Source organism: Schistocerca piceifrons, unplaced genomic scaffold, assembly GCF_021461385.2.
Source record: "Schistocerca piceifrons isolate TAMUIC-IGC-003096 unplaced genomic scaffold, iqSchPice1.1 HiC_scaffold_330, whole genome shotgun sequence".
Taxonomy (NCBI): domain Eukaryota; kingdom Metazoa; phylum Arthropoda; class Insecta; order Orthoptera; family Acrididae; genus Schistocerca; species Schistocerca piceifrons.
This window is the reverse complement of record NW_025728549.1, coordinates 38,029-62,479: the sequence shown is the minus strand read 5'-3', so window position 1 is coordinate 62,479 and position 24,451 is coordinate 38,029. Positions and strand designations below refer to the sequence as shown.

The 24,451-nt window shown below is 51.5% G+C and overlaps 50 non-coding genes across 50 annotated transcripts; 10 read left to right on the top strand and 40 right to left on the bottom strand.

Annotated features, from left to right (window-relative positions):
- Positions 1 to 165: 165 nt before the first annotated feature.
- On the bottom strand, positions 166 to 236 carry Trnag-gcc. The gene has a single exon. It is a non-coding gene; the product is annotated as a tRNA-Gly (tRNA).
- A 336-nt stretch (positions 237 to 572) lies between these two features.
- Trnag-ucc lies at positions 573 to 644 on the top strand. The gene has a single exon. It is a non-coding gene; the product is annotated as a tRNA-Gly (tRNA).
- A 751-nt stretch (positions 645 to 1,395) lies between these two features.
- Trnai-aau lies at positions 1,396 to 1,469 on the bottom strand. Its single transcript has one exon. It is a non-coding gene; the product is annotated as a tRNA-Ile (tRNA).
- Positions 1,470 to 1,695: 226 nt separating this feature from the next.
- Trnae-uuc lies at positions 1,696 to 1,767 on the bottom strand. Its single transcript has one exon. It is a non-coding gene; the product is annotated as a tRNA-Glu (tRNA).
- Positions 1,768 to 2,223: 456 nt separating this feature from the next.
- Positions 2,224 to 2,296, bottom strand: Trnam-cau. The gene has a single exon. It is a non-coding gene; the product is annotated as a tRNA-Met (tRNA).
- A 295-nt stretch (positions 2,297 to 2,591) lies between these two features.
- On the bottom strand, positions 2,592 to 2,662 carry Trnag-gcc. Its single transcript has one exon. It is a non-coding gene; the product is annotated as a tRNA-Gly (tRNA).
- A 336-nt stretch (positions 2,663 to 2,998) lies between these two features.
- Positions 2,999 to 3,070, top strand: Trnag-ucc. The gene has a single exon. It is a non-coding gene; the product is annotated as a tRNA-Gly (tRNA).
- Positions 3,071 to 3,819: 749 nt separating this feature from the next.
- Positions 3,820 to 3,893, bottom strand: Trnai-aau. The gene has a single exon. It is a non-coding gene; the product is annotated as a tRNA-Ile (tRNA).
- A 229-nt stretch (positions 3,894 to 4,122) lies between these two features.
- On the bottom strand, positions 4,123 to 4,195 carry Trnae-uuc. The gene has a single exon. It is a non-coding gene; the product is annotated as a tRNA-Glu (tRNA).
- A 455-nt stretch (positions 4,196 to 4,650) lies between these two features.
- Positions 4,651 to 4,723, bottom strand: Trnam-cau. Its single transcript has one exon. It is a non-coding gene; the product is annotated as a tRNA-Met (tRNA).
- A 295-nt stretch (positions 4,724 to 5,018) lies between these two features.
- Positions 5,019 to 5,089, bottom strand: Trnag-gcc. Its single transcript has one exon. It is a non-coding gene; the product is annotated as a tRNA-Gly (tRNA).
- A 336-nt stretch (positions 5,090 to 5,425) lies between these two features.
- On the top strand, positions 5,426 to 5,497 carry Trnag-ucc. The gene has a single exon. It is a non-coding gene; the product is annotated as a tRNA-Gly (tRNA).
- Positions 5,498 to 6,249: 752 nt separating this feature from the next.
- On the bottom strand, positions 6,250 to 6,323 carry Trnai-aau. The gene has a single exon. It is a non-coding gene; the product is annotated as a tRNA-Ile (tRNA).
- Positions 6,324 to 6,552: 229 nt separating this feature from the next.
- On the bottom strand, positions 6,553 to 6,624 carry Trnae-uuc. Its single transcript has one exon. It is a non-coding gene; the product is annotated as a tRNA-Glu (tRNA).
- Positions 6,625 to 7,080: 456 nt separating this feature from the next.
- Trnam-cau lies at positions 7,081 to 7,153 on the bottom strand. Its single transcript has one exon. It is a non-coding gene; the product is annotated as a tRNA-Met (tRNA).
- Positions 7,154 to 7,448: 295 nt separating this feature from the next.
- Trnag-gcc lies at positions 7,449 to 7,519 on the bottom strand. Its single transcript has one exon. It is a non-coding gene; the product is annotated as a tRNA-Gly (tRNA).
- A 336-nt stretch (positions 7,520 to 7,855) lies between these two features.
- Trnag-ucc lies at positions 7,856 to 7,927 on the top strand. The gene has a single exon. It is a non-coding gene; the product is annotated as a tRNA-Gly (tRNA).
- A 753-nt stretch (positions 7,928 to 8,680) lies between these two features.
- On the bottom strand, positions 8,681 to 8,754 carry Trnai-aau. The gene has a single exon. It is a non-coding gene; the product is annotated as a tRNA-Ile (tRNA).
- Positions 8,755 to 8,983: 229 nt separating this feature from the next.
- Positions 8,984 to 9,055, bottom strand: Trnae-uuc. The gene has a single exon. It is a non-coding gene; the product is annotated as a tRNA-Glu (tRNA).
- A 456-nt stretch (positions 9,056 to 9,511) lies between these two features.
- Positions 9,512 to 9,584, bottom strand: Trnam-cau. Its single transcript has one exon. It is a non-coding gene; the product is annotated as a tRNA-Met (tRNA).
- Positions 9,585 to 9,879: 295 nt separating this feature from the next.
- Trnag-gcc lies at positions 9,880 to 9,950 on the bottom strand. The gene has a single exon. It is a non-coding gene; the product is annotated as a tRNA-Gly (tRNA).
- A 336-nt stretch (positions 9,951 to 10,286) lies between these two features.
- Positions 10,287 to 10,358, top strand: Trnag-ucc. The gene has a single exon. It is a non-coding gene; the product is annotated as a tRNA-Gly (tRNA).
- A 753-nt stretch (positions 10,359 to 11,111) lies between these two features.
- Positions 11,112 to 11,185, bottom strand: Trnai-aau. Its single transcript has one exon. It is a non-coding gene; the product is annotated as a tRNA-Ile (tRNA).
- A 229-nt stretch (positions 11,186 to 11,414) lies between these two features.
- Trnae-uuc lies at positions 11,415 to 11,486 on the bottom strand. The gene has a single exon. It is a non-coding gene; the product is annotated as a tRNA-Glu (tRNA).
- Positions 11,487 to 11,942: 456 nt separating this feature from the next.
- On the bottom strand, positions 11,943 to 12,015 carry Trnam-cau. The gene has a single exon. It is a non-coding gene; the product is annotated as a tRNA-Met (tRNA).
- Positions 12,016 to 12,310: 295 nt separating this feature from the next.
- Trnag-gcc lies at positions 12,311 to 12,381 on the bottom strand. Its single transcript has one exon. It is a non-coding gene; the product is annotated as a tRNA-Gly (tRNA).
- Positions 12,382 to 12,717: 336 nt separating this feature from the next.
- On the top strand, positions 12,718 to 12,789 carry Trnag-ucc. Its single transcript has one exon. It is a non-coding gene; the product is annotated as a tRNA-Gly (tRNA).
- A 753-nt stretch (positions 12,790 to 13,542) lies between these two features.
- Positions 13,543 to 13,616, bottom strand: Trnai-aau. Its single transcript has one exon. It is a non-coding gene; the product is annotated as a tRNA-Ile (tRNA).
- A 229-nt stretch (positions 13,617 to 13,845) lies between these two features.
- Trnae-uuc lies at positions 13,846 to 13,917 on the bottom strand. Its single transcript has one exon. It is a non-coding gene; the product is annotated as a tRNA-Glu (tRNA).
- A 456-nt stretch (positions 13,918 to 14,373) lies between these two features.
- On the bottom strand, positions 14,374 to 14,446 carry Trnam-cau. The gene has a single exon. It is a non-coding gene; the product is annotated as a tRNA-Met (tRNA).
- Positions 14,447 to 14,741: 295 nt separating this feature from the next.
- Positions 14,742 to 14,812, bottom strand: Trnag-gcc. Its single transcript has one exon. It is a non-coding gene; the product is annotated as a tRNA-Gly (tRNA).
- Positions 14,813 to 15,148: 336 nt separating this feature from the next.
- On the top strand, positions 15,149 to 15,220 carry Trnag-ucc. Its single transcript has one exon. It is a non-coding gene; the product is annotated as a tRNA-Gly (tRNA).
- Positions 15,221 to 15,973: 753 nt separating this feature from the next.
- Positions 15,974 to 16,047, bottom strand: Trnai-aau. The gene has a single exon. It is a non-coding gene; the product is annotated as a tRNA-Ile (tRNA).
- A 229-nt stretch (positions 16,048 to 16,276) lies between these two features.
- Trnae-uuc lies at positions 16,277 to 16,348 on the bottom strand. The gene has a single exon. It is a non-coding gene; the product is annotated as a tRNA-Glu (tRNA).
- Positions 16,349 to 16,804: 456 nt separating this feature from the next.
- On the bottom strand, positions 16,805 to 16,877 carry Trnam-cau. The gene has a single exon. It is a non-coding gene; the product is annotated as a tRNA-Met (tRNA).
- A 295-nt stretch (positions 16,878 to 17,172) lies between these two features.
- Trnag-gcc lies at positions 17,173 to 17,243 on the bottom strand. Its single transcript has one exon. It is a non-coding gene; the product is annotated as a tRNA-Gly (tRNA).
- A 336-nt stretch (positions 17,244 to 17,579) lies between these two features.
- Positions 17,580 to 17,651, top strand: Trnag-ucc. Its single transcript has one exon. It is a non-coding gene; the product is annotated as a tRNA-Gly (tRNA).
- A 753-nt stretch (positions 17,652 to 18,404) lies between these two features.
- Positions 18,405 to 18,478, bottom strand: Trnai-aau. The gene has a single exon. It is a non-coding gene; the product is annotated as a tRNA-Ile (tRNA).
- A 229-nt stretch (positions 18,479 to 18,707) lies between these two features.
- On the bottom strand, positions 18,708 to 18,779 carry Trnae-uuc. Its single transcript has one exon. It is a non-coding gene; the product is annotated as a tRNA-Glu (tRNA).
- Positions 18,780 to 19,235: 456 nt separating this feature from the next.
- Trnam-cau lies at positions 19,236 to 19,308 on the bottom strand. The gene has a single exon. It is a non-coding gene; the product is annotated as a tRNA-Met (tRNA).
- A 295-nt stretch (positions 19,309 to 19,603) lies between these two features.
- Trnag-gcc lies at positions 19,604 to 19,674 on the bottom strand. The gene has a single exon. It is a non-coding gene; the product is annotated as a tRNA-Gly (tRNA).
- A 336-nt stretch (positions 19,675 to 20,010) lies between these two features.
- On the top strand, positions 20,011 to 20,082 carry Trnag-ucc. Its single transcript has one exon. It is a non-coding gene; the product is annotated as a tRNA-Gly (tRNA).
- A 752-nt stretch (positions 20,083 to 20,834) lies between these two features.
- On the bottom strand, positions 20,835 to 20,908 carry Trnai-aau. Its single transcript has one exon. It is a non-coding gene; the product is annotated as a tRNA-Ile (tRNA).
- Positions 20,909 to 21,137: 229 nt separating this feature from the next.
- Positions 21,138 to 21,209, bottom strand: Trnae-uuc. The gene has a single exon. It is a non-coding gene; the product is annotated as a tRNA-Glu (tRNA).
- A 456-nt stretch (positions 21,210 to 21,665) lies between these two features.
- On the bottom strand, positions 21,666 to 21,738 carry Trnam-cau. Its single transcript has one exon. It is a non-coding gene; the product is annotated as a tRNA-Met (tRNA).
- A 295-nt stretch (positions 21,739 to 22,033) lies between these two features.
- On the bottom strand, positions 22,034 to 22,104 carry Trnag-gcc. Its single transcript has one exon. It is a non-coding gene; the product is annotated as a tRNA-Gly (tRNA).
- A 336-nt stretch (positions 22,105 to 22,440) lies between these two features.
- On the top strand, positions 22,441 to 22,512 carry Trnag-ucc. The gene has a single exon. It is a non-coding gene; the product is annotated as a tRNA-Gly (tRNA).
- Positions 22,513 to 23,301: 789 nt separating this feature from the next.
- On the bottom strand, positions 23,302 to 23,375 carry Trnai-aau. The gene has a single exon. It is a non-coding gene; the product is annotated as a tRNA-Ile (tRNA).
- A 229-nt stretch (positions 23,376 to 23,604) lies between these two features.
- On the bottom strand, positions 23,605 to 23,676 carry Trnae-uuc. Its single transcript has one exon. It is a non-coding gene; the product is annotated as a tRNA-Glu (tRNA).
- Positions 23,677 to 24,132: 456 nt separating this feature from the next.
- Trnam-cau lies at positions 24,133 to 24,205 on the bottom strand. Its single transcript has one exon. It is a non-coding gene; the product is annotated as a tRNA-Met (tRNA).
- Between the last annotated feature and the right edge of the window lie 246 nt (positions 24,206 to 24,451).

Here is a 24,451-nt window from a genome sequence, read left to right as displayed (position 1 = left end):
GGCCGACGCCAGTATGTACAATAGCGCACAACAGTCCAAACGAGCAGTCGTGCGCGCTGCATGTTTGGTTATTCCCACACGGAAATCCCGCGGTTCATTCTCATGGCTCACGCAGTTCGAGTGCGAAAGACACGCAGCACCACTATCGGAGAAAAAACAAAATGATGCATCGGCCGGGAATCGAACCCGGGCCGCCCGCGTGGCAGGCGAGCATTCTACCACTGAACCACCGATGCTCAGCTAGTTCACAGCTTCCTGGTGCTTTCCGCGGCAGACGTCTGAGGGGAAAGTGGGACTGCCGTCCAGCGCCGTCGCATCCTCTCGAGAGAATGCTACACACGCTGAATCCTGAACTGCACTGCACTGCTTAAAAATGACGCCCGAACGCGATCGCCTAAGTACTCTTGCGGCGCACGCACGCGACGACTCTTGCCAAAGGACGCGAAATGTGCGTAGAGACGCTGTCTGGATGCGCTCGCCTACCCCGTAATGCGCCTACAGCTACGACCACCTTGAGCCGCCGCCGACAGGCGGGAAGCAGACACAGCGCGGCGTGCGCGGACGGAAACCGTGCGGTGGTGGTGTAATGGTCAGCATAGTTGCCTTCCAAGCAGTTGATCCGGGTTCGATTCCCGGCCACCGCAGCCGGCTTTTACTTTTGCGTATGAGTACTTTTGCCACGCGTCTTTAAATTAATGTTTCTTTCCCCCTCTTACTCGCTTTCATGCCACCCTATAGTGTGTGCGTCGATTCCCCTTGAGTCTCGACTTGTCTCGACTTTGCTCAGCTGACGCGAGAGCTGACGCTCTCCAATCGGCCTATATCAAGAGGACAAGCACGCGAAACGACTGAGAGAGGTATGGCGAGGCGGCCACCACATTACTTATGCCTCAAGTAAATACCTGCTGCCTGTTATCATGTATTGTCTGATGTTACATGTTCTGTCAGACAAATTCAGTTTTATTACTAGTACATTTCTTTTTTTTTTTTTTTTTTTCTTTGTTGAAAATTTTACAACACGCTCCTTCATTTCACTGTGGCCGCACGGCGCGACTTGGCATACCGAGAGGCAAACGTGGCGCCAGTGCCCTTGACCGAATAGCGCTGCAGCTCCGAAACCGAAGAGGAAAGAGTAATACGAATTGAAACCGTCGGCAGTGCCTGTGTTCGCAGGCGGTCACCCGCCCAAGCACTGACAACGCCCAGCTTCGCGCAGTAGCGGTGATCGGACGAGAAACTTTGTGTTCACCGTGCTGTGACCAGTGAAGTGTTTTAGCGCGTCCCGACAAGTCGCGTTCTGGTCCCCTATCAGCTCCCACACAATGTGACGACTTCTTTGTTACCATACTTCCCCGCCGAAATCGGCGTTGCCTTTTTGAAAGAGTGAAATCGTAGTGGCCCGTGGGGGGATCGAACCCACGACCTTCGCGTTATTAGCACGACGCTCTAACCGACTGAGCTAACGGGCCTCGGAATTGCTCTGCGTATTGCCATGTACATTTCTATGGTAGCAGTCCAACAGTGGACCAGCGTCTCTTCTTCCTTTATTCCGCTGCTCGTAGTAATTTCATTGCGTGCCCGTTTCTCTCGACTGTTTTCAGCTGACGTTTATGACCAGTAGCTATAATGCGAGGAGGACGTGAAACAGCCTTTCGCAGGGTCAAAACTTGTCGTGACTTTTGCCGAAAAATTCCGTTCCGGTACCGGGAATCGAACCCGGGCCTCCTGGGTGAAAGCCAGGTATCCTAGCCACTAGACCACACCGGACGCGCAAGTTTTACTCGGGGTTTACACCCGGTCCACTCGCTTTCCGTGTCGCACTTTCCCTGTTTGCGAGCATCTTTTCGCGCGCCCATGGCGAGGCGCGCATGGCAAAAGTCACAATTCATTGCTTTATGCCTCGTTGTTACAGCGGTAGGAGGAAAAGCAAAGCTGTAAGTAGTAATATTTATTTACTTATTTCGCAAGTAAATACCTGCTGCCTGTCATCGTACAGCAGGTCATACATTGTGTGACTTTACACGTTATATCGTACGAAATTCAGTATTATTACTAGTACTTTTTTCCTTGAAAATTTCACATAAGAACTGCAAGTAGTAATAACGGGAAGTAAACATTATCACGCTGAGTCGTTGAAGCCTTGAGGATAACAAAGTACAAAGTGTTTTGCTCCTTCGCAAACCCCAGAGCCGTCGATTTAGCTGTGGACGAAAGTAAATTAAATGCCCCGGGTGAGGATCGAACTCACGACCTTAAGATTATGAGACTTACGCGCTGCCTACTGCGCTACCGAGGCAGGTGATCGCCAGGCCTTCTGGAATCTCGGTAAGTACCAAATACCAGTGGTAGAGAGTCTGCACTTCCTGGCTCATTTTTTTCTGTTGCTACACGTGCATTCCCGGCGCGACAGGCAACTTGCGATGCTAGGCCGACGCCAGTATGTACAATAGCGCACAACAGTCCAAACGAGCAGTCGTGCGCGCTGCATGTTTGGTTATTCCCACACGGAAATCCCGCGGTTCATTCTCATGGCTCACGCAGTTCGAGTGCGAAAGACACGCAGCACCACTATCGGAGAAAAAACAAAATGATGCATCGGCCGGGAATCGAACCCGGGCCGCCCGCGTGGCAGGCGAGCATTCTACCACTGAACCACCGATGCTCAGCTAGTTCACAGCTTCCTGGTGCTTTCCGCGGCAGACGTCTGAGGGGAAAGTGGGACTGCCGTCCAGCGCCGTCGCATCCTCTCGAGAGAATGCTACACACGCTGAATCCTGAACTGCACTGCACTGCTTAAAAATGACGCCCGAACGCGATCGCCTAAGTACTCTTGCGGCGCACGCACGCGACGACTCTTGCCAAAGGACGCGAAATGTGCGTAGAGACGCTGTCTGGATGCGCTCGCCTACCCCGTAATGCGCCTACAGCTACGACCACCTTGAGCCGCCGCCGACAGGCGGGAAGCAGACACAGCGCGGCGTGCGCGGACGGAAACCGTGCGGTGGTGGTGTAATGGTCAGCATAGTTGCCTTCCAAGCAGTTGATCCGGGTTCGATTCCCGGCCACCGCAGCCGGCTTTTACTTTTGCGTATGAGTACTTTTGCCACGCGTCTTTAAATTAATGTTTCTTTCCCCCTCTTACTCGCTTTCATGCCACCCTATAGTGTGTGCGTCGATCACCCTTGAGTCTCGACTTGTCTCGACTTTGCTCAGCTGACGCGAGAGCTGACGCTCTCCAATCGGCCTATATCAAGAGGACAAGCACGCGAAACGACTGAGAGAGGTATGGCGAGGCGGCCACCACATTACTTATGCCTCAAGTAAATACCTGCTGCCTGTTATCATGTATTGTCTGATGTACATGTTCTGTCAGACAAATTCAGTTTTATTACTAGTACATTTCTTTTTTTTTTTTTTTTTTCTTTGTTGAAAATTTTACAACACGCTCCTTCATTTCACTGTGGCCGCACGGCGCGACTTGGCATACCGAGAGGCAAAACGTGGCGCCAGTGCCCTTGACCGATAGCGCTGCAGCTCCGAAACCGAAGAGGAAAGAGTAATACGAATTGAAACCGTCGGCAGTGCCCTGTGTTCGCAGGCGGTCACCCGCCCAAGCACTGACAACGCCCAGCTTCGCGCAGTAGCGGTGATCGGACGAGAAACTTTGTGTTCACCGTGCTGTGACCAGTGAAGTGTTTTAGCGCGTCCCGACAAGTCGCGTTCTGGTCCCCTATCAGCTCCCACACAATGTGACGACTTCTTTGTTACCATACTTCCCCGCCGAAATCGGCGTTGCCTTTTGAAAGAGTGAAATCGTAGTGGCCCGTGGGGGGATCGAACCCACGACCTTCGCGTTATTAGCACGACGCTCTAACCGACTGAGCTAACGGGCCTCGGGAATTGCTCTGCGTATTGCCATGTAACATTTCTATGGTAGCAGTCCAACAGTGGACCAGCGTCTCTTCTTCCTTTATTCCGCTGCTCGTAGTAATTTCATTGCGTGCCCGTTTCTCTCGACTGTTTTCAGCTGACGTTTATGAACCAGTAGCTATAATGCGAGGAGGACGTGAAACAGCCTTTCGCAGGGTCAAAACTTGTCGTGACTTTTGCCGAAAAATTCCGTTCCGGTACCGGGAATCGAACCCGGGCCTCCTGGGTGAAAGCCAGGTATCCTAGCCACTAGACCACAACCGGACGCGCAAGTTTTACTCGGGGTTTACACCGGTCCACTCGCTTTCCGTGTCGCACTTTCCCTGTTTGCGAGCATCTTTTCGCGCGCCCATGGCGAGGCGCGCATGGCAAAAGTCACAATTCATTGCTTTATGCCTCGTTGTTACAGCGGTAGGAGGAAAAGCAAAGCTGTAAGTAGTAATATTTATTTACTTATTTCGCAAGTAAATACCTGCTGCCTGTCATCGTACAGCAGGTCATACATTGTGTGACTTTACACGTTATATCGTACGAAATTCAGTATTATTACTAGTACTTTTTTCCTTGAAAATTTCACATAAGAACTGCAAGTAGTAATAACGGGAAGTAAACATTATCACGCTGAGTCGTTGAAGCCTTGAGGATAACAAAGTACAAAGTGTTTTGCTCCTTCGCAAACCCCAGAGCCGTCGATTTAGCTGTGGACGAAAGTAAATTAAATGCCCCGGGTGAGGATCGAACTCACGACCTTAAGATTATGAGACTTACGCGCTGCCTACTGCGCTACCGAGGCAGGTGATCGCCAGGCCTTCTGGAATCTCGGTAAGTACCAAATACCAGTGGTAGAGAGTCTGCACTTCCTGGCTCATTTTTTTCTGTTGCTACACGTGCATTCCGGCGCGACAGGCAACTTGCGATGCTAGGCCGACGCCAGTATGTACAATAGCGCACAACAGTCCAAACGAGCAGTCGTGCGCGCTGCATGTTTGGTTATTCCCACACGGAAATCCCGCGGTTCATTCTCATGGCTCACGCAGTTCGAGTGCGAAAGACACGCAGCACCACTATCGGAGAAAAAAACAAAATGATGCATCGGCCGGGAATCGAACCCGGGCCGCCCGCGTGGCAGGCGAGCATTCTACCACTGAACCACCGATGCTCAGCTAGTTCACAGCTTCCTGGTGCTTTCCGCGGCAGACGTCTGAGGGGAAAGTGGGACTGCCGTCCAGCGCCGTCGCATCCTCTCGAGAGAATGCTACACACGCTGAATCCTGAACTGCACTGCACTGCTTAAAAATGACGCCCGAACGCGATCGCCTAAGTACTCTTGCGGCGCACGCACGCGACGACTCTTGCCAAAGGACGCGAAATGTGCGTAGAGACGCTGTCTGGATGCGCTCGCCTACCCCGTAATGCGCCTACAGCTACGACCACCTTGAGCCGCCGCCGACAGGCGGGAAGCAGACACAGCGCGGCGTGCGCGGACGGAAACCGTGCGGTGGTGGTGTAATGGTCAGCATAGTTGCCTTCCAAGCAGTTGATCCGGGTTCGATTCCCGGCCACCGCAGCCGGCTTTTACTTTTGCGTATGAGTACTTTTGCCACGCGTCTTTAAATTAATGTTTCTTTCCCCCTCTTACTCGCTTTCATGCCACCCTATAGTGTGTGCGTCGATTCCCCTTGAGTCTCGACTTGTCTCGACTTTGCTCAGCTGACGCGAGAGCTGACGCTCTCCAATCGGCCTATATCAAGAGGACAAGCACGCGAAACGACTGAGAGAGGTATGGCGAGGCGGCCACCACATTACTTATGCCTCAAGTAAATACCTGCTGCCTGTTATCATGTATTGTCTGATGTTACATGTTCTGTCAGACAAATTCAGTTTTATTACTAGTACATTTCTTTTTTTTTTTTTTTTTTTCTTTGTTGAAAATTTTACAACACGCTCCTTCATTTCACTGTGGCCGCACGGCGCGACTTGGCATACCGAGAGGCAAAACGTGGCGCCAGTGCCCTTGACCGAATAGCGCTGCAGCTCCGAAACGAAGAGGAAAGAGTAATACGAATTGAAACCGTCGGCAGTGCCCTGTGTTCGCAGGCGGTCACCCGCCCAAGCACTGACAACGCCCAGCTTCGCGCAGTAGCGGTGATCGGACGAGAAACTTTGTGTTCACCGTGCTGTGACCAGTGAAGTGTTTTAGCGCGTCCCGACAAGTCGCGTTCTGGTCCCCTATCAGCTCCCACACAATGTGACGACTTCTTTGTTACCATACTTCCCCGCCGAAATCGGCGTTGCCTTTTTGAAAGAGTGAAATCGTAGTGGCCCGTGGGGGGATCGAACCCACGACCTTCGCGTTATTAGCACGACGCTCTAACCGACTGAGCTAACGGGCCTCGGGAATTGCTCTGCGTATTGCCATGTAACATTTCTATGGTAGCAGTCCAACAGTGGACCAGCGTCTCTTCTTCCTTTATTCCGCTGCTCGTAGTAATTTCATTGCGTGCCCGTTTCTCTCGACTGTTTTCAGCTGACGTTTATGAACCAGTAGCTATAATGCGAGGAGGACGTGAAACAGCCTTTCGCAGGGTCAAAACTTGTCGTGACTTTTGCCGAAAAATTCCGTTCCGGTACCGGGAATCGAACCCGGGCCTCCTGGGTGAAAGCCAGGTATCCTAGCCACTAGACCACACCGGACGCGCAAGTTTTACTCGGGGTTTACACCCGGTCCACTCGCTTTCCGTGTCGCACTTTCCCTGTTTGCGAGCATCTTTTCGCGCGCCCATGGCGAGGCGCGCATGGCAAAAGTCACAATTCATTGCTTTATGCCTCGTTGTTACAGCGGTAGGAGGAAAAGCAAAGCTGTAAGTAGTAATATTTATTTACTTATTTCGCAAGTAAATACCTGCTGCCTGTCATCGTACAGCAGGTCATACATTGTGTGACTTTACACGTTATATCGTACGAAATTCAGTATTATTACTAGTACTTTTTTCCTTGAAAATTTCACATAAGAACTGCAAGTAGTAATAACGGGAAGTAAACATTATCACGCTGAGTCGTTGAAGCCTTGAGGATAACAAAGTACAAAGTGTTTTGCTCCTTCGCAAACCCCAGAGCCGTCGATTTAGCTGTGGACGAAAGTAAATTAAATGCCCCGGGTGAGGATCGAACTCACGACCTTAAGATTATGAGACTTACGCGCTGCCTACTGCGCTACCGAGGCAGGTGATCGCCAGGCCTTCTGGAATCTCGGTAAGTACCAAATACCAGTGGTAGAGAGTCTGCACTTCCTGGCTCATTTTTTTCTGTTGCTACACGTGCATTCCCGGCGCGACAGGCAACTTGCGATGCTAGGCCGACGCCAGTATGTACAATAGCGCACAACAGTCCAAACGAGCAGTCGTGCGCGCTGCATGTTTGGTTATTCCCACACGGAAATCCCGCGGTTCATTCTCATGGCTCACGCAGTTCGAGTGCGAAAGACACGCAGCACCACTATCGGAGAAAAAACAAAATGATGCATCGGCCGGGAATCGAACCCGGGCCGCCCGCGTGGCAGGCGAGCATTCTACCACTGAACCACCGATGCTCAGCTAGTTCACAGCTTCCTGGTGCTTTCCGCGGCAGACGTCTGAGGGGAAAGTGGGACTGCCGTCCAGCGCCGTCGCATCCTCTCGAGAGAATGCTACACACGCTGAATCCTGAACTGCACTGCACTGCTTAAAAATGACGCCCGAACGCGATCGCCTAAGTACTCTTGCGGCGCACGCACGCGACGACTCTTGCCAAAGGACGCGAAATGTGCGTAGAGACGCTGTCTGGATGCGCTCGCCTACCCCGTAATGCGCCTACAGCTACGACCACCTTGAGCCGCCGCCGACAGGCGGGAAGCAGACACAGCGCGGCGTGCGCGGACGGAAACCGTGCGGTGGTGGTGTAATGGTCAGCATAGTTGCCTTCCAAGCAGTTGATCCGGGTTCGATTCCCGGCCACCGCAGCCGGCTTTTACTTTTGCGTATGAGTACTTTTGCCACGCGTCTTTAAATTAATGTTTCTTTCCCCCTCTTACTCGCTTTCATGCCACCCTATAGTGTGTGCGTCGATCACCCTTGAGTCTCGACTTGTCTCGACTTTGCTCAGCTGACGCGAGAGCTGACGCTCTCCAATCGGCCTATATCAAGAGGACAAGCACGCGAAACGACTGAGAGAGGTATGGCGAGGCGGCCACCACATTACTTATGCCTCAAGTAAATACCTGCTGCCTGTTATCATGTATTGTCTGATGTTACATGTTCTGTCAGACAAATTCAGTTTTATTACTAGTACATTTCTTTTTTTTTTTTTTTTTTTCTTTGTTGAAAATTTTACAACACGCTCCTTCATTTCACTGTGGCCGCACGGCGCGACTTGGCATACCGAGAGGCAAAACGTGGCGCCAGTGCCCTTGACCGAATAGCGCTGCAGCTCCGAAACCGAAGAGGAAAGAGTAATACGAATTGAAACCGTCGGCAGTGCCCTGTGTTCGCAGGCGGTCACCCGCCCAAGCACTGACAACGCCCAGCTTCGCGCAGTAGCGGTGATCGGACGAGAAACTTTGTGTTCACCGTGCTGTGACCAGTGAAGTGTTTTAGCGCGTCCCGACAAGTCGCGTTCTGGTCCCCTATCAGCTCCCACACAATGTGACGACTTCTTTGTTACCATACTTCCCCGCCGAAATCGGCGTTGCCTTTTTGAAAGAGTGAAATCGTAGTGGCCCGTGGGGGGATCGAACCCACGACCTTCGCGTTATTAGCACGACGCTCTAACCGACTGAGCTAACGGGCCTCGGGAATTGCTCTGCGTATTGCCATGTAACATTTCTATGGTAGCAGTCCAACAGTGGACCAGCGTCTCTTCTTCCTTTATTCCGCTGCTCGTAGTAATTTCATTGCGTGCCCGTTTCTCTCGACTGTTTTCAGCTGACGTTTATGAACCAGTAGCTATAATGCGAGGAGGACGTGAAACAGCCTTTCGCAGGGTCAAAACTTGTCGTGACTTTTGCCGAAAAATTCCGTTCCGGTACCGGGAATCGAACCCGGGCCTCCTGGGTGAAAGCCAGGTATCCTAGCCACTAGACCACACCGGACGCGCAAGTTTTACTCGGGGTTTACACCCGGTCCACTCGCTTTCCGTGTCGCACTTTCCCTGTTTGCGAGCATCTTTTCGCGCGCCCATGGCGAGGCGCGCATGGCAAAAGTCACAATTCATTGCTTTATGCCTCGTTGTTACAGCGGTAGGAGGAAAAGCAAAGCTGTAAGTAGTAATATTTATTTACTTATTTCGCAAGTAAATACCTGCTGCCTGTCATCGTACAGCAGGTCATACATTGTGTGACTTTACACGTTATATCGTACGAAATTCAGTATTATTACTAGTACTTTTTTCCTTGAAAATTTCACATAAGAACTGCAAGTAGTAATAACGGGAAGTAAACATTATCACGCTGAGTCGTTGAAGCCTTGAGGATAACAAAGTACAAAGTGTTTTGCTCCTTCGCAAACCCCAGAGCCGTCGATTTAGCTGTGGACGAAAGTAAATTAAATGCCCCGGGTGAGGATCGAACTCACGACCTTAAGATTATGAGACTTACGCGCTGCCTACTGCGCTACCGAGGCAGGTGATCGCCAGGCCTTCTGGAATCTCGGTAAGTACCAAATACCAGTGGTAGAGAGTCTGCACTTCCTGGCTCATTTTTTTCTGTTGCTACACGTGCATTCCCGGCGCGACAGGCAACTTGCGATGCTAGGCCGACGCCAGTATGTACAATAGCGCACAACAGTCCAAACGAGCAGTCGTGCGCGCTGCATGTTTGGTTATTCCCACACGGAAATCCCGCGGTTCATTCTCATGGCTCACGCAGTTCGAGTGCGAAAGACACGCAGCACCACTATCGGAGAAAAAACAAAATGATGCATCGGCCGGGAATCGAACCCGGGCCGCCCGCGTGGCAGGCGAGCATTCTACCACTGAACCACCGATGCTCAGCTAGTTCACAGCTTCCTGGTGCTTTCCGCGGCAGACGTCTGAGGGGAAAGTGGGACTGCCGTCCAGCGCCGTCGCATCCTCTCGAGAGAATGCTACACACGCTGAATCCTGAACTGCACTGCACTGCTTAAAAATGACGCCCGAACGCGATCGCCTAAGTACTCTTGCGGCGCACGCACGCGACGACTCTTGCCAAAGGACGCGAAATGTGCGTAGAGACGCTGTCTGGATGCGCTCGCCTACCCCGTAATGCGCCTACAGCTACGACCACCTTGAGCCGCCGCCGACAGGCGGGAAGCAGACACAGCGCGGCGTGCGCGGACGGAAACCGTGCGGTGGTGGTGTAATGGTCAGCATAGTTGCCTTCCAAGCAGTTGATCCGGGTTCGATTCCCGGCCACCGCAGCCGGCTTTTACTTTTGCGTATGAGTACTTTTGCCACGCGTCTTTAAATTAATGTTTCTTTCCCCCTCTTACTCGCTTTCATGCCACCCTATAGTGTGTGCGTCGATTCCCCTTGAGTCTCGACTTGTCTCGACTTTGCTCAGCTGACGCGAGAGCTGACGCTCTCCAATCGGCCTATATCAAGAGGACAAGCACGCGAAACGACTGAGAGAGGTATGGCGAGGCGGCCACCACATTACTTATGCCTCAAGTAAATACCTGCTGCCTGTTATCATGTATTGTCTGATGTTACATGTTCTGTCAGACAAATTCAGTTTTATTACTAGTACATTTCTTTTTTTTTTTTTTTTTTTCTTTGTTGAAAATTTTACAACACGCTCCTTCATTTCACTGTGGCCGCACGGCGCGACTTGGCATACCGAGAGGCAAAACGTGGCGCCAGTGCCCTTGACCGAATAGCGCTGCAGCTCCGAAACCGAAGAGGAAAGAGTAATACGAATTGAAACCGTCGGCAGTGCCCTGTGTTCGCAGGCGGTCACCCGCCCAAGCACTGACAACGCCCAGCTTCGCGCAGTAGCGGTGATCGGACGAGAAACTTTGTGTTCACCGTGCTGTGACCAGTGAAGTGTTTTAGCGCGTCCCGACAAGTCGCGTTCTGGTCCCCTATCAGCTCCCACACAATGTGACGACTTCTTTGTTACCATACTTCCCCGCCGAAATCGGCGTTGCCTTTTTGAAAGAGTGAAATCGTAGTGGCCCGTGGGGGGATCGAACCCACGACCTTCGCGTTATTAGCACGACGCTCTAACCGACTGAGCTAACGGGCCTCGGGAATTGCTCTGCGTATTGCCATGTAACATTTCTATGGTAGCAGTCCAACAGTGGACCAGCGTCTCTTCTTCCTTTATTCCGCTGCTCGTAGTAATTTCATTGCGTGCCCGTTTCTCTCGACTGTTTTCAGCTGACGTTTATGAACCAGTAGCTATAATGCGAGGAGGACGTGAAACAGCCTTTCGCAGGGTCAAAACTTGTCGTGACTTTTGCCGAAAAATTCCGTTCCGGTACCGGGAATCGAACCCGGGCCTCCTGGGTGAAAGCCAGGTATCCTAGCCACTAGACCACACCGGACGCGCAAGTTTTACTCGGGGTTTACACCCGGTCCACTCGCTTTCCGTGTCGCACTTTCCCTGTTTGCGAGCATCTTTTCGCGCGCCCATGGCGAGGCGCGCATGGCAAAAGTCACAATTCATTGCTTTATGCCTCGTTGTTACAGCGGTAGGAGGAAAAGCAAAGCTGTAAGTAGTAATATTTATTTACTTATTTCGCAAGTAAATACCTGCTGCCTGTCATCGTACAGCAGGTCATACATTGTGTGACTTTACACGTTATATCGTACGAAATTCAGTATTATTACTAGTACTTTTTTCCTTGAAAATTTCACATAAGAACTGCAAGTAGTAATAACGGGAAGTAAACATTATCACGCTGAGTCGTTGAAGCCTTGAGGATAACAAAGTACAAAGTGTTTTGCTCCTTCGCAAACCCCAGAGCCGTCGATTTAGCTGTGGACGAAAGTAAATTAAATGCCCCGGGTGAGGATCGAACTCACGACCTTAAGATTATGAGACTTACGCGCTGCCTACTGCGCTACCGAGGCAGGTGATCGCCAGGCCTTCTGGAATCTCGGTAAGTACCAAATACCAGTGGTAGAGAGTCTGCACTTCCTGGCTCATTTTTTTCTGTTGCTACACGTGCATTCCCGGCGCGACAGGCAACTTGCGATGCTAGGCCGACGCCAGTATGTACAATAGCGCACAACAGTCCAAACGAGCAGTCGTGCGCGCTGCATGTTTGGTTATTCCCACACGGAAATCCCGCGGTTCATTCTCATGGCTCACGCAGTTCGAGTGCGAAAGACACGCAGCACCACTATCGGAGAAAAAACAAAATGATGCATCGGCCGGGAATCGAACCCGGGCCGCCCGCGTGGCAGGCGAGCATTCTACCACTGAACCACCGATGCTCAGCTAGTTCACAGCTTCCTGGTGCTTTCCGCGGCAGACGTCTGAGGGGAAAGTGGGACTGCCGTCCAGCGCCGTCGCATCCTCTCGAGAGAATGCTACACACGCTGAATCCTGAACTGCACTGCACTGCTTAAAAATGACGCCCGAACGCGATCGCCTAAGTACTCTTGCGGCGCACGCACGCGACGACTCTTGCCAAAGGACGCGAAATGTGCGTAGAGACGCTGTCTGGATGCGCTCGCCTACCCCGTAATGCGCCTACAGCTACGACCACCTTGAGCCGCCGCCGACAGGCGGGAAGCAGACACAGCGCGGCGTGCGCGGACGGAAACCGTGCGGTGGTGGTGTAATGGTCAGCATAGTTGCCTTCCAAGCAGTTGATCCGGGTTCGATTCCCGGCCACCGCAGCCGGCTTTTACTTTTGCGTATGAGTACTTTTGCCACGCGTCTTTAAATTAATGTTTCTTTCCCCCTCTTACTCGCTTTCATGCCACCCTATAGTGTGTGCGTCGATTCCCCTTGAGTCTCGACTTGTCTCGACTTTGCTCAGCTGACGCGAGAGCTGACGCTCTCCAATCGGCCTATATCAAGAGGACAAGCACGCGAAACGACTGAGAGAGGTATGGCGAGGCGGCCACCACATTACTTATGCCTCAAGTAAATACCTGCTGCCTGTTATCATGTATTGTCTGATGTTACATGTTCTGTCAGACAAATTCAGTTTTATTACTAGTACATTTCTTTTTTTTTTTTTTTTTTTCTTTGTTGAAAATTTTACAACACGCTCCTTCATTTCACTGTGGCCGCACGGCGCGACTTGGCATACCGAGAGGCAAAACGTGGCGCCAGTGCCCTTGACCGAATAGCGCTGCAGCTCCGAAACCGAAGAGGAAAGAGTAATACGAATTGAAACCGTCGGCAGTGCCCTGTGTTCGCAGGCGGTCACCCGCCCAAGCACTGACAACGCCCAGCTTCGCGCAGTAGCGGTGATCGGACGAGAAACTTTGTGTTCACCGTGCTGTGACCAGTGAAGTGTTTTAGCGCGTCCCGACAAGTCGCGTTCTGGTCCCCTATCAGCTCCCACACAATGTGACGACTTCTTTGTTACCATACTTCCCCGCCGAAATCGGCGTTGCCTTTTTGAAAGAGTGAAATCGTAGTGGCCCGTGGGGGGATCGAACCCACGACCTTCGCGTTATTAGCACGACGCTCTAACCGACTGAGCTAACGGGCCTCGGGAATTGCTCTGCGTATTGCCATGTAACATTTCTATGGTAGCAGTCCAACAGTGGACCAGCGTCTCTTCTTCCTTTATTCCGCTGCTCGTAGTAATTTCATTGCGTGCCCGTTTCTCTCGACTGTTTTCAGCTGACGTTTATGAACCAGTAGCTATAATGCGAGGAGGACGTGAAACAGCCTTTCGCAGGGTCAAAACTTGTCGTGACTTTTGCCGAAAAATTCCGTTCCGGTACCGGGAATCGAACCCGGGCCTCCTGGGTGAAAGCCAGGTATCCTAGCCACTAGACCACACCGGACGCGCAAGTTTTACTCGGGGTTTACACCCGGTCCACTCGCTTTCCGTGTCGCACTTTCCCTGTTTGCGAGCATCTTTTCGCGCGCCCATGGCGAGGCGCGCATGGCAAAAGTCACAATTCATTGCTTTATGCCTCGTTGTTACAGCGGTAGGAGGAAAAGCAAAGCTGTAAGTAGTAATATTTATTTACTTATTTCGCAAGTAAATACCTGCTGCCTGTCATCGTACAGCAGGTCATACATTGTGTGACTTTACACGTTATATCGTACGAAATTCAGTATTATTACTAGTACTTTTTTCCTTGAAAATTTCACATAAGAACTGCAAGTAGTAATAACGGGAAGTAAACATTATCACGCTGAGTCGTTGAAGCCTTGAGGATAACAAAGTACAAAGTGTTTTGCTCCTTCGCAAACCCCAGAGCCGTCGATTTAGCTGTGGACGAAAGTAAATTAAATGCCCCGGGTGAGGATCGAACTCACGACCTTAAGATTATGAGACTTACGCGCTGCCTACTGCGCTACCGAGGCAGGTGATCGCCAGGCCTTCTGGAATCTCGGTAAGTACCAAATACCAGTGGTAGAGAGTCTGCACTTCCTGGCTCATTTTTTTCTGTTGCTACACGTGCATTCCCGGCGCGACAGGCAACTTGCGATGCTAGGCCGACGCCAGTATGTACAATAGCGCACAACAGTCCAAACGAGCAGTCGTGCGCGCTGCATGTTTGGTTATTCCCACACGGAAATCCCGCGGTTCATTCTCATGGCTCACGCAGTTCGAGTGCGAAAGACACGCAGCACCACTATCGGAGAAAAAACAAAATGATGCATCGGCCGGGAATCGAACCCGGGCCGCCCGCGTGGCAGGCGAGCATTCTACCACTGAACCACCGATGCTCAGCTAGTTCACAGCTTCCTGGTGCTTTCCGCGGCAGACGTCTGAGGGGAAAGTGGGACTGCCGTCCAGCGCCGTCGCATCCTCTCGAGAGAATGCTACACACGCTGAATCCTGAACTGCACTGCACTGCTTAAAAATGACGCCCGAACGCGATCGCCTAAGTACTCTTGCGGCGCACGCACGCGACGACTCTTGCCAAAGGACGCGAAATGTGCGTAGAGACGCTGTCTGGATGCGCTCGCCTACCCCGTAATGCGCCTACAGCTACGACCACCTTGAGCCGCCGCCGACAGGCGGGAAGCAGACACAGCGCGGCGTGCGCGGACGGAAACCGTGCGGTGGTGGTGTAATGGTCAGCATAGTTGCCTTCCAAGCAGTTGATCCGGGTTCGATTCCCGGCCACCGCAGCCGGCTTTTACTTTTGCGTATGAGTACTTTTGCCACGCGTCTTTAAATTAATGTTTCTTTCCCCCTCTTACTCGCTTTCATGCCACCCTATAGTGTGTGCGTCGATCACCCTTGAGTCTCGACTTGTCTCGACTTTGCTCAGCTGACGCGAGAGCTGACGCTCTCCAATCGGCCTATATCAAGAGGACAAGCACGCGAAACGACTGAGAGAGGTATGGCGAGGCGGCCACCACATTACTTATGCCTCAAGTAAATACCTGCTGCCTGTTATCATGTATTGTCTGATGTTACATGTTCTGTCAGACAAATTCAGTTTTATTACTAGTACATTTCTTTTTTTTTTTTTTTTTTTCTTTGTTGAAAATTTTACAACACGCTCCTTCATTTCACTGTGGCCGCACGGCGCGACTTGGCATACCGAGAGGCAAAACGTGGCGCCAGTGCCCTTGACCGAATAGCGCTGCAGCTCCGAAACCGAAGAGGAAAGAGTAATACGAATTGAAACCGTCGGCAGTGCCCTGTGTTCGCAGGCGGTCACCCGCCCAAGCACTGACAACGCCCAGCTTCGCGCAGTAGCGGTGATCGGACGAGAAACTTTGTGTTCACCGTGCTGTGACCAGTGAAGTGTTTTAGCGCGTCCCGACAAGTCGCGTTCTGGTCCCCTATCAGCTCCCACACAATGTGACGACTTCTTTGTTACCATACTTCCCCGCCGAAATCGGCGTTGCCTTTTTGAAAGAGTGAAATCGTAGTGGCCCGTGGGGGGATCGAACCCACGACCTTCGCGTTATTAGCACGACGCTCTAACCGACTGAGCTAACGGGCCTCGGGAATTGCTCTGCGTATTGCCATGTAACATTTCTATGGTAGCAGTCCAACAGTGGACCAGCGTCTCTTCTTCCTTTATTCCGCTGCTCGTAGTAATTTCATTGCGTGCCCGTTTCTCTCGACTGTTTTCAGCTGACGTTTATGAACCAGTAGCTATAATGCGAGGAGGACGTGAAACAGCCTTTCGCAGGGTCAAAACTTGTCGTGACTTTTGCCGAAAAATTCCGTTCCGGTACCGGGAATCGAACCCGGGCCTCCTGGGTGAAAGCCAGGTATCCTAGCCACTAGACCACACCGGACGCGCAAGTTTTACTCGGGGTTTACACCCGGTCCACTCGCTTTCCGTGTCGCACTTTCCCTGTTTGCGAGCATCTTTTCGCGCGCCCATGGCGAGGCGCGCATGGCAAAAGTCACAATTCATTGCTTTATGCCTCGTTGTTACAGCGGTAGGAGGAAAAGCAAAGCTGTAAGTAGTAATATTTATTTACTTATTTCGCAAGTAAATACCTGCTGCCTGTCATCGTACAGCAGGTCATACATTGTGTGACTTTACACGTTATATCGTACGAAATTCAGTATTATTACTAGTACTTTTTTCCTTGAAAATTTCACATAAGAACTGCAAGTAGTAATAACGGGAAGTAAACATTATCACGCTGAGTCGTTGAAGCCTTGAGGATAACAAAGTACAAAGTGTTTTGCTCCTTCGCAAACCCCAGAGCCGTCGATTTAGCTGTGGACGAAAGTAAATTAAATGCCCCGGGTGAGGATCGAACTCACGACCTTAAGATTATGAGACTTACGCGCTGCCTACTGCGCTACCGAGGCAGGTGATCGCCAGGCCTTCTGGAATCTCGGTAAGTACCAAATACCAGTGGTAGAGAGTCTGCACTTCCTGGCTCATTTTTTTCTGTTGCTACACGTGCATTCCCGGCGCGACAGGCAACTTGCGATGCTAGGCCGACGCCAGTATGTACAATAGCGCACAACAGTCCAAACGAGCAGTCGTGCGCGCTGCATGTTTGGTTATTCCCACACGGAAATCCCGCGGTTCATTCTCATGGCTCACGCAGTTCGAGTGCGAAAGACACGCAGCACCACTATCGGAGAAAAAACAAAATGATGCATCGGCCGGGAATCGAACCCGGGCCGCCCGCGTGGCAGGCGAGCATTCTACCACTGAACCACCGATGCTCAGCTAGTTCACAGCTTCCTGGTGCTTTCCGCGGCAGACGTCTGAGGGGAAAGTGGGACTGCCGTCCAGCGCCGTCGCATCCTCTCGAGAGAATGCTACACACGCTGAATCCTGAACTGCACTGCACTGCTTAAAAATGACGCCCGAACGCGATCGCCTAAGTACTCTTGCGGCGCACGCACGCGACGACTCTTGCCAAAGGACGCGAAATGTGCGTAGAGACGCTGTCTGGATGCGCTCGCCTACCCCGTAATGCGCCTACAGCTACGACCACCTTGAGCCGCCGCCGACAGGCGGGAAGCAGACACAGCGCGGCGTGCGCGGACGGAAACCGTGCGGTGGTGGTGTAATGGTCAGCATAGTTGCCTTCCAAGCAGTTGATCCGGGTTCGATTCCCGGCCACCGCAGCCGGCTTTTACTTTTGCGTATGAGTACTTTTGCCACGCGTCTTTAAATTAATGTTTCTTTCCCCCTCTTACTCGCTTTCATGCCACCCTATAGTGTGTGCGTCGATTCCCCTTGAGTCTCGACTTGTCTCGACTTTGCTCAGCTGACGCGAGAGCTGACGCTCTCCAATCGGCCTATATCAAGAGGACAAGCACGCGAAACGACTGAGAGAGGTATGGCGAGGCGGCCACCACATTACTTATGCCTCAAGTAAATACCTGCTGCCTGTTATCATGTATTGTCTGATGTTACATGTTCTGTCAGACAAATTCAGTTTTATTACTAGTACATTTCTTTTTTTTTTTTTTTTTTTCTTTGTTGAAAATTTTACAACACGCTCCTTCATTTCACTGTGGCCGCACGGCGCGACTTGGCATACCGAGAGGCAAAACGTGGCGCCAGTGCCCTTGACCGAATAGCGCTGCAGCTCCGAAACCGAAGAGGAAAGAGTAATACGAATTGAAACCGTCGGCAGTGCCCTGTGTTCGCAGGCGGTCACCCGCCCAAGCACTGACAACGCCCAGCTTCGCGCAGTAGCGGTGATCGGACGAGAAACTTTGTGTTCACCGTGCTGTGACCAGTGAAGTGTTTTAGCGCGTCCCGACAAGTCGCGTTCTGGTCCCCTATCAGCTCCCACACAATGTGACGACTTCTTTGTTACCATACTTCCCCGCCGAAATCGGCGTTGCCTTTTTGAAAGAGTGAAATCGTAGTGGCCCGTGGGGGGATCGAACCCACGACCTTCGCGTTATTAGCACGACGCTCTAACCGACTGAGCTAACGGGCCTCGGGAATTGCTCTGCGTATTGCCATGTAACATTTCTATGGTAGCAGTCCAACAGTGGACCAGCGTCTCTTCTTCCTTTATTCCGCTGCTCGTAGTAATTTCATTGCGTGCCCGTTTCTCTCGACTGTTTTCAGCTGACGTTTATGAACCAGTAGCTATAATGCGAGGAGGACGTGAAACAGCCTTTCGCAGGGTCAAAACTTGTCGTGACTTTTGCCGAAAAATTCCGTTCCGGTACCGGGAATCGAACCCGGGCCTCCTGGGTGAAAGCCAGGTATCCTAGCCACTAGACCACACCGGACGCGCAAGTTTTACTCGGGGTTTACACCCGGTCCACTCGCTTTCCGTGTCGCACTTTCCCTGTTTGCGAGCATCTTTTCGCGCGCCCATGGCGAGGCGCGCATGGCAAAAGTCACAATTCATTGCTTTATGCCTCGTTGTTACAGCGGTAGGAGGAAAAGCAAAGCTGTAAGTAGTAATATTTATTTACTTATTTCGCAAGTAAATACCTGCTGCCTGTCATCGTACAGCAGGTCATACATTGTGTGACTTTACACGTTATATCGTACGAAATTCAGTATTATTACTAGTACTTTTTTCCTTGAAAATTTCACATAAGAACTGCAAGTAGTAATAACGGGAAGTAAACATTATCACGCTGAGTCGTTGAAGCCTTGAGGATAACAAAGTACAAAGTGTTTTGCTCCTTCGCAAACCCCAGAGCCGTCGATTTAGCTGTGGACGAAAGTAAATTAAATGCCCCGGGTGAGGATCGAACTCACGACCTTAAGATTATGAGACTTACGCGCTGCCTACTGCGCTACCGAGGCAGGTGATCGCCAGGCCTTCTGGAATCTCGGTAAGTACCAAATACCAGTGGTAGAGAGTCTGCACTTCCTGGCTCATTTTTTTCTGTTGCTACACGTGCATTCCCGGCGCGACAGGCAACTTGCGATGCTAGGCCGACGCCAGTATGTACAATAGCGCACAACAGTCCAAACGAGCAGTCGTGCGCGCTGCATGTTTGGTTATTCCCACACGGAAATCCCGCGGTTCATTCTCATGGCTCACGCAGTTCGAGTGCGAAAGACACGCAGCACCACTATCGGAGAAAAAACAAAATGATGCATCGGCCGGGAATCGAACCCGGGCCGCCCGCGTGGCAGGCGAGCATTCTACCACTGAACCACCGATGCTCAGCTAGTTCACAGCTTCCTGGTGCTTTCCGCGGCAGACGTCTGAGGGGAAAGTGGGACTGCCGTCCAGCGCCGTCGCATCCTCTCGAGAGAATGCTACACACGCTGAATCCTGAACTGCACTGCACTGCTTAAAAATGACGCCCGAACGCGATCGCCTAAGTACTCTTGCGGCGCACGCACGCGACGACTCTTGCCAAAGGACGCGAAATGTGCGTAGAGACGCTGTCTGGATGCGCTCGCCTACCCCGTAATGCGCCTACAGCTACGACCACCTTGAGCCGCCGCCGACAGGCGGGAAGCAGACACAGCGCGGCGTGCGCGGACGGAAACCGTGCGGTGGTGGTGTAATGGTCAGCATAGTTGCCTTCCAAGCAGTTGATCCGGGTTCGATTCCCGGCCACCGCAGCCGGCTTTTACTTTTGCGTATGAGTACTTTTGCCACGCGTCTTTAAATTAATGTTTCTTTCCCCCTCTTACTCGCTTTCATGCCACCCTATAGTGTGTGCGTCGATTCCCCTTGAGTCTCGACTTGTCTCGACTTTGCTCAGCTGACGCGAGAGCTGACGCTCTCCAATCGGCCTATATCAAGAGGACAAGCACGCGAAACGACTGAGAGAGGTATGGCGAGGCGGCCACCACATTACTTATGCCTCAAGTAAATACCTGCTGCCTGTTATCATGTATTGTCTGATGTTACATGTTCTGTCAGACAAATTCAGTTTTATTACTAGTACATTTCTTTTTTTTTTTTTTTTTTCTTTGTTGAAAATTTTACAACACGCTCCTTCATTTCACTGTGGCCGCACGGCGCGACTTGGCATACCGAGAGGCAAAACGTGGCGCCAGTGCCCTTGACCGAATAGCGCTGCAGCTCCGAAACCGAAGAGGAAAGAGTAATACGAATTGAAACCGTCGGCAGTGCCCTGTGTTCGCAGGCGGTCACCCGCCCAAGCACTGACAACGCCCAGCTTCGCGCAGTAGCGGTGATCGGACGAGAAACTTTGTGTTCACCGTGCTGTGACCAGTGAAGTGTTTTAGCGCGTCCCGACAAGTCGCGTTCTGGTCCCCTATCAGCTCCCACACAATGTGACGACTTCTTTGTTACCATACTTCCCCGCCGAAATCGGCGTTGCCTTTTTGAAAGAGTGAAATCGTAGTGGCCCGTGGGGGGATCGAACCCACGACCTTCGCGTTATTAGCACGACGCTCTAACCGACTGAGCTAACGGGCCTCGGGAATTGCTCTGCGTATTGCCATGTAACATTTCTATGGTAGCAGTCCAACAGTGGACCAGCGTCTCTTCTTCCTTTATTCCGCTGCTCGTAGTAATTTCATTGCGTGCCCGTTTCTCTCGACTGTTTTCAGCTGACGTTTATGAACCAGTAGCTATAATGCGAGGAGGACGTGAAACAGCCTTTCGCAGGGTCAAAACTTGTCGTGACTTTTGCCGAAAAATTCCGTTCCGGTACCGGGAATCGAACCCGGGCCTCCTGGGTGAAAGCCAGGTATCCTAGCCACTAGACCACACCGGACGCGCAAGTTTTACTCGGGGTTTACACCCGGTCCACTCGCTTTCCGTGTCGCACTTTCCCTGTTTGCGAGCATCTTTTCGCGCGCCCATGGCGAGGCGCGCATGGCAAAAGTCACAATTCATTGCTTTATGCCTCGTTGTTACAGCGGTAGGAGGAAAAGCAAAGCTGTAAGTAGTAATATTTATTTACTTATTTCGCAAGTAAATACCTGCTGCCTGTCATCGTACAGCAGGTCATACATTGTGTGACTTTACACGTTATATCGTACGAAATTCAGTATTATTACTAGTACTTTTTTCCTTGAAAATTTCACATAAGAACTGCAAGTAGTAATAACGGGAAGTAAACATTATCACGCTGAGTCGTTGAAGCCTTGAGGATAACAAAGTACAAAGTGTTTTGCTCCTTCGCAAACCCCAGAGCCGTCGATTTAGCTGTGGACGAAAGTAAATTAAATGCCCCGGGTGAGGATCGAACTCACGACCTTAAGATTATGAGACTTACGCGCTGCCTACTGCGCTACCGAGGCAGGTGATCGCCAGGCCTTCTGGAATCTCGGTAAGTACCAAATACCAGTGGTAGAGAGTCTGCACTTCCTGGCTCATTTTTTTCTGTTGCTACACGTGCATTCCCGGCGCGACAGGCAACTTGCGATGCTAGGCCGACGCCAGTATGTACAATAGCGCACAACAGTCCAAACGAGCAGTCGTGCGCGCTGCATGTTTGGTTATTCCCACACGGAAATCCCGCGGTTCATTCTCATGGCTCACGCAGTTCGAGTGCGAAAGACACGCAGCACCACTATCGGAGAAAAAACAAAATGATGCATCGGCCGGGAATCGAACCCGGGCCGCCCGCGTGGCAGGCGAGCATTCTACCACTGAACCACCGATGCTCAGCTAGTTCACAGCTTCCTGGTGCTTTCCGCGGCAGACGTCTGAGGGGAAAGTGGGACTGCCGTCCAGCGCCGTCGCATCCTCTCGAGAGAATGCTACACACGCTGAATCCTGAACTGCACTGCACTGCTTAAAAATGACGCCCGAACGCGATCGCCTAAGTACTCTTGCGGCGCACGCACGCGACGACTCTTGCCAAAGGACGCGAAATGTGCGTAGAGACGCTGTCTGGATGCGCTCGCCTACCCCGTAATGCGCCTACAGCTACGACCACCTTGAGCCGCCGCCGACAGGCGGGAAGCAGACACAGCGCGGCGTGCGCGGACGGAAACCGTGCGGTGGTGGTGTAATGGTCAGCATAGTTGCCTTCCAAGCAGTTGATCCGGGTTCGATTCCCGGCCACCGCAGCCGGCTTTTACTTTTGCGTATGAGTACTTTTGCCACGCGTCTTTAAATTAATGTTTCTTTCCCCCTCTTACTCGCTTTCATGCCACCCTATAGTGTGTGCGTCGATTCCCCTTGAGTCTCGACTTGTCTCGACTGTGCGTCGATTCCCCTTGAGTCTCGACTTGTCTCGACTTTGCTCAGCTGACGCGAGAGCTGACGCTCTCCAATCGGCCTATATCAAGAGGACAAGCACGCGAAACGACTGAGAGAGGTATGGCGAGGCGGCCACCACATTACTTATGCCTCAAGTAAATACCTGCTGCCTGTTATCATGTATTGTCTGATGTTACATGTTCTGTCAGACAAATTCAGTTTTATTACTAGTACATTTCTTTTTTTTTTTTTTTTTCTTTGTTGAAAATTTTACAACACGCTCCTTCATTTCACTGTGGCCGCACGGCGCGACTTGGCATACCGAGAGGCAAAACGTGGCGCCAGTGCCCTTGACCGAATAGCGCTGCAGCTCCGAAACCGAAGAGGAAAGAGTAATACGAATTGAAACCGTCGGCAGTGCCCTGTGTTCGCAGGCGGTCACCCGCCCAAGCACTGACAACGCCCAGCTTCGCGCAGTAGCGGTGATCGGACGAGAAACTTTGTGTTCACCGTGCTGTGACCAGTGAAGTGTTTTAGCGCGTCCCGACAAGTCGCGTTCTGGTCCCCTATCAGCTCCCACACAATGTGACGACTTCTTTGTTACCATACTTCCCCGCCGAAATCGGCGTTGCCTTTTTGAAAGAGTGAAATCGTAGTGGCCCGTGGGGGGATCGAACCCACGACCTTCGCGTTATTAGCACGACGCTCTAACCGACTGAGCTAACGGGCCTCGGGAATTGCTCTGCGTATTGCCATGTAACATTTCTATGGTAGCAGTCCAACAGTGGACCAGCGTCTCTTCTTCCTTTATTCCGCTGCTCGTAGTAATTTCATTGCGTGCCCGTTTCTCTCGACTGTTTTCAGCTGACGTTTATGAACCAGTAGCTATAATGCGAGGAGGACGTGAAACAGCCTTTCGCAGGGTCAAAACTTGTCGTGACTTTTGCCGAAAAATTCCGTTCCAGTACCGGGAATCGAACCCGGGCCTCCTGGGTGAAGGCCAGGTATCCTAGCCACTAGACCACACCGGACGCGCAAGTTTTACTCGGGGTTTACACCCGGTCCACTCGCTTTCCGTGTCGCACTTTCCCTGTTTGCGAGCATCTTTTCGCGCGCCCATGGCGAGGCGCGCATGGCAAAAGTCACAATTCATTGCTTTATGCCTCGTTGTTACAGCGGTAGGAGGAAAAGCAAAGCTGTAAGTAGTAATATTTATTTACTTATTTCGCAAGTAAATACCTGCTGCCTGTCATCGTACAGCAGGTCATACATTGTGTGACTTTACACGTTATATCGTACGAAATTCAGTATTATTACTAGTACTTTTTTCCTTGAAAATTTCACATAAGAACTGCAAGTAGTAATAACGGGAAGTAAACATTATCACGCTGAGTCGTTGAAGCCTTGAGGATAACAAAGTACAAAGTGTTTTGCTCCTTCGCAAACCCCAGAGCCGTCGATTTAGCTGTGGACGAAAGTAAATTAAATGCCCCGGGTGAGGATCGAACTCACGACCTTAAGATTATGAGACTTACGCGCTGCCTACTGCGCTACCGAGGCAGGTGATCGCCAGGCCTTCTGGAATCTCGGTAAGTACCAAATACCAGTGGTAGAGAGTCTGCACTTCCTGGCTCATTTTTTTCTGTTGCTACACGTGCATTCCCGGCGCGACAGGCAACTTGCGATGCTAGGCCGACGCCAGTATGTACAATAGCGCACAACAGTCCAAACGAGCAGTCGTGCGCGCTGCATGTTTGGTTATTCCCACACGGAAATCCCGCGGTTCATTCTCATGGCTCACGCAGT